At 45.8% G+C, this 13,866-nt stretch overlaps 1 protein-coding gene across 2 annotated transcripts in view; it reads left to right on the top strand.

Moving 5' to 3' along the window:
- The first annotated feature begins 278 nt into the window (after positions 1 to 278).
- RASSF6 (Ras association domain family member 6) overlaps positions 279 to 13,866 on the top strand; it is a 263,285-nt gene continuing 249,697 nt past the window's right edge. The window contains exons 1-2 of one of the 2 annotated variants that reach the window (XM_078676038.1): positions 513 to 773; positions 3,529 to 3,645. The gene's annotated coding sequence lies outside the window, so the exon portion shown is untranslated. Of the gene's footprint in view, positions 774 to 3,528; positions 3,646 to 13,866 lie in introns of both variants that reach the window. The other variant, XM_078676037.1, reaches the window with a different exon arrangement.

Here is a 13,866-nt window from a genome sequence, read left to right as displayed (position 1 = left end):
TTACCTTTTAAACTTCCTAAACTTCGCAAGCTCAACAGTTGTCAATTGTTTCTAAATATATTTCAACCTCATAGGACCGGGCTAGGGAAATCAGATAATGACCTTAAACAATTTAAATGGCCGAGAAGCAGCAGCCGGAGCCAGATTTGCCCAAACTAGAAAATGTAGGCCCGGAGGGGGGTTAAATCTGTTCTCAAACGAGGTGCGAGCCAAGAACCGACCTGCCTCCTCCGAAGGTGTGTGCCTGAGAGGAAGGGAGTGTCCCCGCCTGCCAGTCTCCGAAGAAAAGTCAACACTCCCGACATGCACCGAGGCCGGAGACGGGTGCGCCCTCCGCATGTCCGACACTTACTTCCCTGCTGCCAGCCTGAGAGCAATAATTAACCTCGCCTTTGTCTCCCATAAACCATGACGGGGCGCTGCCAGGTGCTGGGCAGTGGGCACTGCCACGTTCCTCCCAGGGAACCGTGAGGGGATGTGTGAAGCCCAACCTCTGTACCTCTGAAAGCTCGCGCAGGTAGGTGTAATTTGAGACAGGAGAGCTGCCCTGCTTCCTGCTTGTTGCATAGTAGTAACGTTAAAGTGCTTGTGTTAGACCGGGTGATGTGCCCGGCTCAGGTAACATCCGGTGCCTTTCAGCGAAATGAAACTAAGTGCATAAATGAGACAGAGCGGGGTTCGAACTGAGAAGCAAGAATCTGAAATGTGTTTCTGCTCAAATGTTTGCCAGCTAAGAAAGTCGGTTCGTGACGCAAAGTGGTCGTTTCTAAGCAGCCATGGGCGTCCGCAGGGGGGGGGGGGGGCAAGGAGGGGCGCTAGCCCCCCCTGGAGCACCCCTCCTTGCCCTCTGCCAGGGCTGGCTCTAGGTCGTGCGATGCTGGCTTCCTGGGGGCGCTGTGTTTACAAATTAATTATGATTTTAAAGCACCTACTGAGCGTTCCTTTCCTCCTACAATTGCGGGGCCTCACAAAAATGTCAAGATAACTCCTGTGATTAATGTTCTTCCTGGCCAGAGATCAGAGTTTTGTGTAGTTGAGGTTTAATTTCGACTTATGTTAAGGTATCTCAGAGGGTTAATATGCCTACTGCAAAGAAGGTGTACCAAGTAGATTAGATTGCATTTAATGTAAATGGATCAGCAGGTTACTGCTTTTAAAAGAGCCATCCTTTTGTTACTTGCAATTTATAACGTAAAGTCCTAATATAGAATAGTGAGGTATTAACTTTCATCATAGAAGTACAGAACATTGATTAATGTTGCAAAAATGTTTAATTTGGGTAGAAATTGATTCTTATTATTAATGAAAACTCCCAACTATGCTGCTTCTTTTTCGACTCTGAGTTTGTGCTTCTCCACACCAAGCACTCCTAAACTATACTGCCTACCAGTATGGATGACATATGACTCCTACACTTTTAGTCCTGTGGCTTATGTAACATTTCCTACACACTGATTTACACAAGTATGATTGATTGTCTGTGTAATGTGTGTGTGATGCAAAGTGCTCTGACATACTTTAATGGTATGAGGAGCGCTATATAACGAATTCAATGCATCTGAGAGAGAGTGGTTATGTAGACTTGGTCACTGTTAAAGGGTGCTAGTGAGAGAATCCGTGGTGGAGGTGGTCATTGGGGGCGCAAAATAACATTGTCACACTGGGTGCCACTAGCGCTAAAGCCGGCCCTGCCCCCTGCGGACGCCCATGCCACTATGCATTACACACGGTGCTCCAGCCACTGTTCCTCTCCAGCTCTCACTCTCTGTTCTAGTCTGAAGCTCCTCTGCCTCTCAGGGCTCAGTAGGACAAGACCCGGGCTTCAGTTTCCTGCACCGTCCCTTTGGCACTCTCTTCTAGGTGAACTCCTGTGCATCTCATCGCACGTCACATCTAGACAACACCTGGAGACTCTGCTCTTTTCTAGATCCTTCTGAGTACCCTCTGCCCCCCTCCCCCTCCATCTTATAATTTAGTCAGAAGCGCCAGGAGACCTCGGACTTTATAGCGCGCTCTGACACAATAACAAGATTGAGGCAAAGTCTTTTCAAATAATTATTGGATTATAGTGATGGACTGCCTAGAACAGTTGCTGTTAAGTAAATTACTAAGCAGAAAGAAAAGTCACATTTGAATAAAAGAGTATATTTTAAGGGAGACACCGCTCTGACATAAAATGGTGGACATCATTGGATGATTTTTGATTTAATAAGTTGCATTTATCAAGAAAGATAACACAAACAGAAAACGAATGTAAATGAAGTCTTAGACATAAGTCAGTACAGAGGGGGATATCCAGATGGGCTAGGAAGCGTGGATGCTAAGAGTAGAGGGGCCATGTGTAGTCACCACTGTAGTCCAGAGCAGGGAGGAGGCACAACGAGCAGGCATATGTAAGATTTATCCATGAGTAGAAATGATCATACAGCCCTTCCGAGTCTTTCTCATTGAGGGTAAGAGCAACTTCAGAGAAGTGAGACCTGTGTCCTAACTCCGCCAGTGAAGACAGCGGGTCTAAAGGAGAAAGAACCAGGCCAGACAGAGTAGGTCCAGGTAGTGTGCGCAGAGGCAGGCTCGGTGGGTCCGGAAGAGGGACAGGGAAGACAGAACAGCTCCAGAGAAGTGCGAGCAGAACCGGAACATGGCGAACCGATCCGAACTAGCAGATCCACCCTAAACAGGGAGGCGGCACGATACACAATCAGAATGTAGTGTTCAGCTTTGGGGTTCCAGGGGGTAACTTTAGGGATCAGGGTGGGTGTGGGTTTTAAGGTGCCAGGGAGTAATTTTAAGGTTCACAGTGGGTTAGGGATTGGGGTGCCAGGGGGATAATTTTAGGGTTCAGGGTGGGTATGGGTTTTAGGGTACCAGGGGGTAATTTTAGGGTTCAGTGCGGGTACGGGTTTTGGGGTGCAAGGGGGAAATTTTAGGGTTCAGGGCGGGTATTGGATTTGGGGTGCCAGGGGGGTAATTTTAGGGTTCAGGATGGGTATGGATTTTGGGGTGCCAGGGGGACAATTTTAGGGGTCAGGTTGGGTATGGGTTATGGGTGCCAGGGGGGTAATTTAGGGTTCAGGGTGGGTATGACTTTTTGGGGGGCAGGGGTAATTTTAGGGTTCAGGGTGGGTATGGGTTTTGGGGTGCTAGAGGGTAATTTTAGGGTTCAGGTTGGGTAATGGTTTTGGGGTGCCAGGGGTGTAATTTTAGGGTTCAGGGAGGGTATGAGTTTTTTGGGGGGTGGGATAATTTTAGGGTTCAGGATGGATATGGGTTTTGGGGTGCTAGTGGGTAATTTTAGGGACCAGGGCAGGTATGGATTTTGGGGTGCCACAAAAGAAAGAGATGGCTGTGGCACAACAACCCTATGGTGTATGAGATCATATGCGGCCTGCTTCCTGCCCCCCATGGCTCCTCCTGCGCCCCAGTGTTTCTTGTGCCCCACCTGGCACACATCATGTTGGAGGATGGTGATGACATTAACATTTTGCCCCCCCCTGGAAAATTTTCTGTGGACGCCCATGTAAGCAGCCTGACATTTTCTTGTGCCGGAAAATCACCCCTCGTGCCAAGGGCAATATCCAGGCAAGTGGAAGGAGGCCCTCGTGCTGAGCTGCACACATAATGCCAGATCACCGCGTTAAACACGTATGTGCGCGTTTTGTCTTTTTTTGTTGCATTGAGTGTGATTTTCGAAAAGTTAATGTTTGTTAAAATGGTCAAGTGGCGTATGGGAGTGTAGCAAATTGTGCCACAAAATGCGGCACGATTTGACTTTCTCGCCACATAATTTAGTGGACTCTGCCAAATAATTTTGGCATTCCGTTGGCTCTTAATTCCAGTGGCTCTGGATATAATAGGTTTGCAGCATTTTATTAACATACACCTGTTTAATGAGCTCGCTATTTTATTAGTTTATTCCACATACGTAGTTAATGATTTATGAAGGTTTTAAAAGGTAAAAAAAAAAAAAATTGAATTGAAAGTAGAAACTTGTTAAGCGCATGTGTATCAGCTGATCCCGTGTCACGAGGCTGATTTTCAACAAGCCCTGGTTTACAAACCAAACCGCAAAGCCCGCTGTGGCTTGTAGCCCAATGTTTACAGTAGAAAAATTAAAACCTTCCCAGAATCCGCCGTGCATTTGCGTACGTGCCAACATTTCAGGACAGGAACGTGGGAGATTTTCAAAACATATTTGGGGGTTGTGATTTTCCCATTGAATTATTTTGAAGAAGCAGAAGTAACTTTAGGTGTGAAACAGCTCAAATAAAACCATTTTTTTTGCAACCAGAAATCGTGAATCTCAGGCAGAAATCGGGTCGTTTGTCATGTATGCGTTTTTCTGAAAAGAAAGCCAGGGTTGCTTAAAAGTCACCCTCATGATGGGGGGGGGGGTCATTTCACAGCTATGAAGGTACACCAGTGTGGTCCAGGTGGTGTGAAGGATGCTGCTGCACGTAGTTGGAGGTTGTCGAGCAGTTCATGTAGGTGTTGGTGTCAGCTGATTACATAGGTTGGCGTTGTAAAATGCACTCTCTATTGACAAGCAGTGGACCCGTAATATGCCTCGGTCCCGTTGCCACTGCACATGCTGCCTCTGTGATGGGCACTGTCACTCACTTCGGGGGATGGGGCCTAGTTTTCATCACCAGACTTTGATCCGCAGCAAGAGAGAGAAAGGAATAATTTTCATTGTCAATGCACTTTTTTTCTCCATAAGTTTTATTTTAAACTTAAAAGAGAGAGAAAGGAAGGAAAGACAGAAGAAAGGAGGAAGAGAACGACATGAAAATAATGAAAAGGATGAACAAGCACTACTTGCAAGAGCAAGATGACGAGACAGTGAGTGTAGGGTGGTGGAAGAAAATGGCATCAGACAGATAAAAGACTAGAAAGGCAGCATAAGTGTTCTCCAATACTAATATTTGGCAGAGCCCATGACAGGCTTCAAGGAAATATCTTGGTACTGGCACTTCTGGTTATATTTTAACCAGTTAAGCACTGCACTGGTGATAGCTATGTAAATGGATGATGACCAGGTTCACAAAGGATCCAAGTTCAGATTCTGAGTAAACCTCGATTGCTCTCTAGTATAGATTCTCTGTCACCTGGGTTTCTATAATTCTTTAATTCGGGATTCACCTGCATCTATTTTGCATGGGCTACAGAGAATCCAGAGCAGAACTGCTTGCTTAGCTCTCAGTCGTTGTATCCTCTCCTCTGCAACATCATCTTTGAGGGCACTGCATTGGCTACCATTCTCTAAAGTCATATTTTTTAAGGTCATGTGTATTACTTTTAGGGCATAGCACCACTTTTTTTCCTTCCGAGTTTTATAGAGCGCGAACCTGACCCGAAGGTATCGGGTATCAGAGCACTTTACACGAGCACCAGTTGCATTACACAAGGACACATTCATTTTTTTTTGCCAGGTACGGGTAGATTAGGTGATTTGCCCAGAATCACAAGATGGTGAGTGTCGTTGCCAAGACTCGAACCCGGTTCCCCAGATTTGAGGTCGACCACCCTAGCCATTAGGCCACATCCTCTCCCCCATGTTTGCAGAAGAAGTTCCACCATTACCAGCCTTCCCGAAAACCAGGAGCTTCAAATCCGTGCCTTCTGGCTGTGTCAGTATAAGTCTTCTCAGTTATGGTTGCTTAGACCCGGTAATAGTTGCCACTCCATCTATGTCTTATTAACAATTTGTTGCCTTTTTGAAAAGGCCTTGACATCCTGGTTGTTTTTCGATGCCGGTCACCAAAGGTATCCCACCTAGTAGTGGTGAAAGCTGGGCACTAAACTCATGTGGCGCCAACCGTTCAAGCGCGGGTAAGGAAGCAATTCCTTTTTGTTAAATAACCCTCACACACACTAGTAGTGTCATGCTTCATCATCGGGTTCACGCGGACTCCTAAAAGTCAGGGTGGGCTCGACCATATTTCATGGAGCACTTTTTCGATGCCACCTCTTTAGTTCTTATTGCCAGGTTCAGGATGGCTTTTGATGTCAACAGTACACTTTAGAAATTCTTTTTAAATTTGACATTACATCACACTGCATATGCTTGAATTTATCGGAACCAATGCTGAGCCAGTTCTCTGGGAACTTAGGGGCACCTGGTGAATCCTTGTGAGAAATATTGCCTGTTGTCCCTAGAACCTCAAGAAGGAGATTCTACTGAGCTGACTGAATACAAAGAGCCTCCTTCCAGGGCTTAGACAGACAGGGGAGCAGAGATGGCAAGTTGTCAAGGCTTACCTATGATGGGTGGTGAGGGGGTAAAGGCAGAGAAAAACACTAGAATTGTGCACAGTAACTACATTTTAAGATAGAGTTATACCTGAAGAAAACTACAATATATAAATACACCTTTAAAGTGTTAATAGCACAGTAGGAATATATTTGTAGCCCCATAGTAATAAGCTACTAATGCGGACAGTCTGTGTCTCATAGGATACAAGGGAACACTGTACATGAACGCTCTCTTGGCATGCATGGCTTAGAGGCAGCAGTACTGTCACGCAGATGCAGGGCTTAGTATTAAAAAAAGTAAGGGCATTATTCGAAGACACTTTAAACAGCCTTCCTGTGACTCTCCATGGCAGCTTTCCCTGTGTTGATGCGTGAGTTCAGATGCAAGGAGTCAGAGTCTCTTTGGAAGTGAGTGGGCAGGTGTGTGTGGTAAGACTGCAGCTGTCCGGGCTGTCTCCGGGATGCAATCACACGCCTGCGACTACAGTCCACCACTGCAATGGAACACTGCATCTTGGTGTTTCTCAGACAGGTAGACTTTGTGTAGCTCCAGAGCAGTGAAATGATCTTTTGCTTGAGGGTCTATATAGCAGGAACTCGACCCAAAGGTATCAGAGCGCTTTACATGAGTTACCTTACACAAGGACACATACACTTTTTGAGGCACGGGGGACATTAAGTGATTTGCCCAGAATCACAGGATGCTTGAGCCTCCCGTTAGATTCGAACCTGGTTACCCATCTTTAAAGTCGGGTTCAAGCCGTTAAGTCACATCCTCTCCATTTTCAGTTGGTCGATCAGCGTCAGGACCCACGTAAGGTTGGTGATCGAGTATTTGTATTGCTTGCAGCTCACATACAGCATGTGATTCTTAGGTGGGTAAGCTCTCCTGCATGACTGTTTGCAATGCTGGTGTCTTTCAGCTTCCTTGTAGAAGCAGGCGCAAGGGAACATGGCTCTAGTCCTGGGGGAATGGCTGGGTGAGCTATTCTCTGTTGTGCTCTCTGGGCAGTGATGCAAGTCTAAGCCCCACTCCAGGCTTCAGAGGTGATCTTCACAGCATCACTCAAGCATCTGGGCCTTGGTTTGCTTAGTTGTTAGAGTTGTTAGGCAGATTGTCAGCACTGAGGTCAGTCAACCGGGTACTGTCCTTAAGCTCACATTTCTTCAAATCTGATCCACCCTCATGGGAAGACAACTCATTTTTCTGTCCCTGCTGCAGTCCTTCCTTTGATGGGAGTTGAATGAATCTTGAATGTAGTCGTGGACACGCGTTCCTGGCTCTTGCTGGGTACCCTTCCTTCCTGCTAGTGGTGACGGCATCGGGTGTAGATGGGCCCTAAGTGCATCGCCTTTGTTCCTTGTTAACAGTTTCCCTGGCCTTGGCCCATTCTTTTTGAAGCCACCTCAAACTTCCCTTCAAGCCACAGGCTAACCTGCCCAAAGTGGTCTGTGCAGGTGGGGGAAGCGTGAGCAGTGCGAGGACATGCAGAGAGAAAAGAGGGCAGCAAAGTTAGTAAATGTGCTCTCTTTCAGAGTCCCAAAGAATTGGGGCAACACATACCTGGTGTTAGTTATGCTTAGGAGGTTATGGTCTACTATGTTTAGGCTTATGAGGTTAGCGCAGAATATATTTCTCGCCCGATGTGATACTGTACATGGTATGATTTATGTTACAGGAGGATGCTGAGTATAGTGTTTGCCAGTATTTACTGGCTGTGTTCTAAGTTCATGATATGTCTTCCTTTTACTATTTTCCCAAGTGATGACTCTGACAGTGGCCCAAGTGGCCCTGTCATGTGTAAATAATCCCCTGTAAATATTGCCCAGTGCCAGTTGGCACAGTATATATTGTGTGATTACCATCTAATATGTTTTATGACAATACAAAGGCTAATTTTATGTATAACCTTGTGTGGAGTTCTTTTTGTGGTGTGCCTAGTATGTTGTTGCTGTGTGTGTTGCGCAAATGCTTTACACATCGCCACCGGGATACGCCTGACTGCTCGTGCCAAGCCAACCTGGGGGCGAGCAGGGGTTATATTTGGCGTGTAACTCCCCAGCCCTGACTAGAGTGGTGGTCTCTGCCTGGCTTTGGCACAAGCCTTAGCCAACCAGAGATCCCATTTCTAAGATGAACTTATATGCATCAGTTGAAGTTCTGTCTGTGAGAGAGTGTACTGGGTTTCAGGTGTGTAAGGTCCACAGCCACAAGCATACCAGTGGTAGGGGAAAGAGTATAAAGCCAGGTATCATTTTTTGATCTGTACATGGGGGTACGTGAGCTAATGATCACCTAGGTTATTAAATGCCTCACCTTTTAAAAAATGTTTTTTTTTGCTTTGGCATATTCTGGTATTCCTGGTCTTAAAATGGCAGCCAGAGTTCTGAGATTCTTCACCTGGAAAGACCTTCAGCTATGCATGAACTCACATAGCAAAATCTAAGAACCACACATAACTCCTGTTAATGTAATCTACAACAAAAAGACTGAAGTAAAAGCATTGAAGTGATTCCTTGAGAGCATAAAATGAATGGCAGTAACCAAAAATAAACACCACATTAACCACTAACCTTTGGTTCCCGAGTATACTTCTACTCGCTGTTTAGTGCTTCAGTGCCTTGTCCGGGGTAGTAAGCACTATATAAATGCAATTTTAATTCAACACAGTGCAATATGTAGTTAGACATGGTTGTTGGTTAATAGTAGGAAAATAACTACATTTAATTCAGGACAGAAGATCTCAGTAATATATACTTCTGCTGCAGAAATTCGGGCAGGGCACACAGCCTTTCCTTCGCCTGTGGTTAATAGTGTTTATGCCGTTGAGTTGAGCAATATTTACACGTCTCAGTTACAGCATTACAAAACCACACTACGATGCTGAGCAAGTGTTACAGAAAACACATTGTTATTTTGATAACCATAAGCTAACTTGCTAGCCATTTAGTGCTTAAGAGGCCTTCAAAGACAGCTGCCGAGACCATAACAGAGGCCCTTAAATTGTTATGTAAAATGATAACTTACTCATGTTTAATCTAAATGTGATTCACAATGGCAGATTTGTAAATTACTGACGTGTAATTTATGCAACTAATGATTTACCTACTAATGAATAAGGTGTGAGTAAGTGTGTAGCTGTAAAAAACAGGAGTATCTGGACGAGGCCAGGGAGATTCACAATGCCAGGCATACAACTAGTGCTTGTGAGCGCGTGCATAGCAGTCACAAGTAGAGTGTAATGTCAAAGTCACCCATGTGCCATTTACGCAAGTATTTCTGGCGAAAATTATTCATGAAAAGTAAGTGTGAAGGGATTGGAGTCGCAGGGATAATAAACATGCAACATGGACGTTTCAGATGCGGGGCTATGAACGGGAAATACATGCAATATTTGTAAATACGTTCAAAACAGATTTCAGGAGCGTTCACAAAACACAACAAGCATTGGAAATGCAATAGGTCTCGCAATAGAATAGTTAGACATTTTTCTTTTTGCAAATGGAAGAGTGGCGTTGCGTGGATGAGTGGCGTTGCGTGGATGAGTGGCGTTGCGTGGATGAGTGGCGTTGCGAGTGGCGTTGCGTGTGTGAGTGGCGTTGCGTGTGTGAGTGGCGTTGCGTGTGTGAGTGGCGTTGCGTATGTGAGTGGCGTTGCGTATGTGAGTGGCGTAGCGTGTGTGAGTGGCGTAGCGTGTGTGAGTGGCGTTGCGTGTGTGAGTGGCGTTGCGTGTGTGAAGGATTGGTAGTGCGGGCACTGCTGCTTGTGGTATCTGCGAGATTTGTGTAAGTAAATGGAGAGGGGGGAGAGAGTTGGAAGAGAGAGTGAAAGAGGCAGAAACGTTGAGAGGAAAAGAAAGTGCGAATCTGTAAGCTGAGAGATGTGGCATAACAGAAGGATTGGTAGTGCGGGCACTGCTGCTTGGGGTATCTGCGAGATTTGTGTAAGTAAATGGAGAGGGGGGAGAGAGTTGGAAGAGAGAGTGAAAGAGGCATAAACGTGGAGAGTAAAAGAAAGAGCGAAGGAATCTGTAAGCTGAGAGATGTGGCATAACAGAAGGATTGGTAGTGCGGGCACTGCTGCTTGGGGTATCTGCGAGATTTGTGTAAGTAAATGGAGAGGGGGGAGAGAGTTGGAAGAGAGAGTGAAAGAGGCAGAAACGTGGAGAGTAAAAGAAAGAGCAAAGGAATATGTAAGCTGAGAGATGTGGCATAACAGAAGGCTTGGTAGTGCGGGCACTGCTGCTTGTGGTATCTGCGAGATTTGTGTAAGTAAATGGAGAGGGGGGAGAGAGTTGTAAGAGAGAGTGAAAGAGGCAGAATCGTTGAGAGGAAAAGAAAGTGCAAATCTGTAAGCTGAGAGATGTGGCATAACAGAAGGATTGGTAGTGCGGGCACTGCTGCTTGGGGTATCTGCGAGATTTGTGTAAGTAAATGGAGAGGGGGGAGAGAGTTGGAAGAGAGAGTGAAAGAGGCAGAAACGTGGAGAGTAAAAGAAAGAGCGAAGGAATATGTAAGCTGAGAGATGTGGCATAACAGAAGGATTGGTAGTGCGGGCACTGCTGCTTGGGCTATCTGCGAGATTTGTGTAAGTAAATGGAGAGGGGGGAGAGAGTTGGAAGAGAGAGTGAAAGAGGCAGAAACGTGGAGAGTAAAAGAAAGAGCGAAGGAATATGTAAGCTGAGAGATGTGGCATAACAGAAGGATTGGTAGTGCGGGCACTGCTGCTTGGGGTATCTGCGAGATTTGTGTAAGTAAATGGAGAGGGGTGAGAGAGTTGGAAGAGAGAGTGAAAGAGGCAGAAACGTGGAGAGTAAAAGAAAGATCGAAGGAATATGTAAGCTGAGAGATGTGGCATAACAGAAGGATTGGTAGTGCGGGCACTGCTGCTTAGGGTATCTGCGAGATTTGTGTAAGTAAATGGAGAGGGGGGAGAGAGTTGGAAGAGAGAGTGAAAGAGGCAGAAACGTGGAGAGTAAAAGAAAGAGCGAAGGAATATGTAAGCTGAGAGATGTGGCATAACAGAAGGATTGGTAGTGCGGGCACTGCTGCTTGGGGTATCTGCGAGATTTGTGTAAGTAAATGGAGAGGGGGGAGAGAGTTGGAAGAGAGAGTGAAAGAGGCAGAAACGTGGAGAGTAAAAGAAAGAGCGAAGGAATCTGTAAGCTAAGAGAGGTCACAAGTCCCAGGATAGAAATAAAAAACCTGGACTGGCGTACCACATCACTTATGGGTTTGGGGCACTTGGAGGGGCTGCAGGCGGAAATCAGTAACTCCACGTATGGTTCCTGCATAATTCCTTTTAACCCCAGAGTTACAACCAGAGATTCCTTACCTAACAAAATGGTGAAAGCTTACGTAGACTAGTGCGTTTATCAGCATAATGGCGAGAAAGAGTACTTTGAAATTGAATTATTTGTGAAGCAATTTAATATAAACTGGAAAAATGTTTCTTTATCAATAAAGTCTGTGCTTGTAGAGCGTGCGTGCAGAAGGTTCTTAAAGCTGCAGTGAGGCCTCTTCATTATTTGCTACATTGTGAGGTTAAACAATGCACTCAGTGCAGAACCGTGCCCGAGTGAGCTAAGGGTTAACATTAGCTGTGTGTGAATGACGAGAGAAATGGAATGGAGCCTCGGAGTCTGCCCTTTACAACCTCACTCCCCCGCCCCTCCCCCATCGGTCCCGGGAAGCTGAATGTAAACACCTGAGAGGAAGCTGACATGCAGAGGGCGAGCAGTTGCAACATTTAAAGGCGAAGGCACAAATGTACCATAGGTAGGTCTGATCAGATGCTAATCTATTAAAGACGGCTGCTAATCGATTAAAGACAGGGTTTATCAGAAAGATATTAGAAAGCAGTGTAATGTATACGGTCCTGAAATTCCTTCCAGGTCAGGACATTTCCAACCTGCTCGCATGAAAACGTTATACCACCCTATGCAGCCCCATTTTCCATACACAAACGTAGACACACACACGTACTTATATATATCTCGTAAAACACACTTTTTAAATGCAGCTTGTAAACGATAGCATTGCAGATGATAATGACTGCTGCTAGCATAGATGCCTTTTCCCATGTCCCGGAACATTTTTTTATTTGCATTCTGGGATTTGTAGTCCGGTTTTTTAGAATGGCCTAAGCAAGTCTTAGAATAGAAAGAAAGCCCTGGTCTGGGGCAGCTAGACAGGGAAACTTAACAGAACTGTACTATTGCCCTCCTTTTGAACTCATTGACCACAGAAGAATAGTTTGGTGATTTGCCCACAACATTATGCAGTAAGACCGTTACTTCACCGAGCTATCTTGCAGTATTCGGTCGTTAAGTGTATCTCATCTAGCACGGTGGGTTAAGAGAGGTCACAAGTCCCAGGATAGAAATAAAAAACCTGGACTGGCGTACCACATCACTTATGGGTTTGGGGCACTTGGAGGGGCTGCAGGCGGAAATCAGTAACTCCACGTATGGTTCCTGCATAATTCCTTTTAACCCCAGAGTTACAACCAGAGATTCCTTACCTAACAAAATGGTGAAAGCTTACGTAGACTAGTGCGTTTATCAGCATAATGGCGAGAAAGAGTACTTTGAAATTGAATTATTTGTGAAGCAATTTAATATAAACTGGAAAAATGTTTTTTTATCAATAAAGTCTGTGCTTGTAGAGCGTGCGTGCAGAAGGTTCTTAAAGCTGCAGTGAGGCCTCTTCATTATTTGCTACATTGTGAGGTTAAACAATGCACTCAGTGCAGAACCGTGCCCGAGTGAGCTAAGGGTTAACATTAGCTGTGTGTGAATGACGAGAGAAATGGAATGGAGCCTCGGAGTGCACAAAGTGTAATGTATGAAGATCAGGAGACGGAGGGCATTGCTGTGGGGAGGGGGTGTAGGAGAAATGCACAAGGCGGGCAGGGGAGGGGGCGGAGCGGGGAGAGCGGCATGACCACAGAAGAATAGTTTGGTGATTTGCCCACAACATTATGCAGTAAGAACGTTACTTCACCGAGCTATCTTGCAGTATTCGGTCGTTAAGTGTATCTCATCTAGCACGGTGGGTTAGATTTTGTAGCGATTTCCATGTATTCTGCAAAGTATTGTACAATACTTGAAGTGTCAGTGCACAAAGTGTAATGAGTGAAGATCAGGAGACGGAGGGCATTGCTGTGGGGAGGGGGTGTAGGAGAAATGCACAAGGCGGGCAGGGGAGGGGGCGGAGCGGTGAGAGCGGCATGTGGGTGTTAAGAAGCCGGGCCTTTGAAGTGAAGCTAAGCTTCACTTCAAAAGCTGTCGGAGGAATGCGGGAGAGAGGAACAGATGGCGATTGCGGCTGTGCACGCGCTTTTAAGCTCAATGCACATGCGCATTGAGCTTAAAAGTCACGGGCACTGCAAGGAATCGCCACGATTCCTTGCTTCTCAGTTAAAAGTTGTTTAAGCCGCAATAGGCTCGCAAGCTCGATGCGCATGCGCATCGACAGGCGAGACCTAAAAATGCACTTGCAGCAGTTTTGGGAAATACTAATTTAAATGTAAATTGGGTTAAATGAGTTCTAAGTATGTTGAAGTTCACCGGTAGAGTTAAAATGCACAGGCTGTCTTCGGGAATTGGC

This window comes from Lissotriton helveticus, chromosome 2_1, assembly GCF_964261635.1.
Source record: "Lissotriton helveticus chromosome 2_1, aLisHel1.1, whole genome shotgun sequence".
NCBI lineage: Eukaryota > Metazoa > Chordata > Amphibia > Caudata > Salamandridae > Lissotriton > Lissotriton helveticus.
This window is presented reverse-complemented; position numbering and strand designations above follow the sequence as displayed.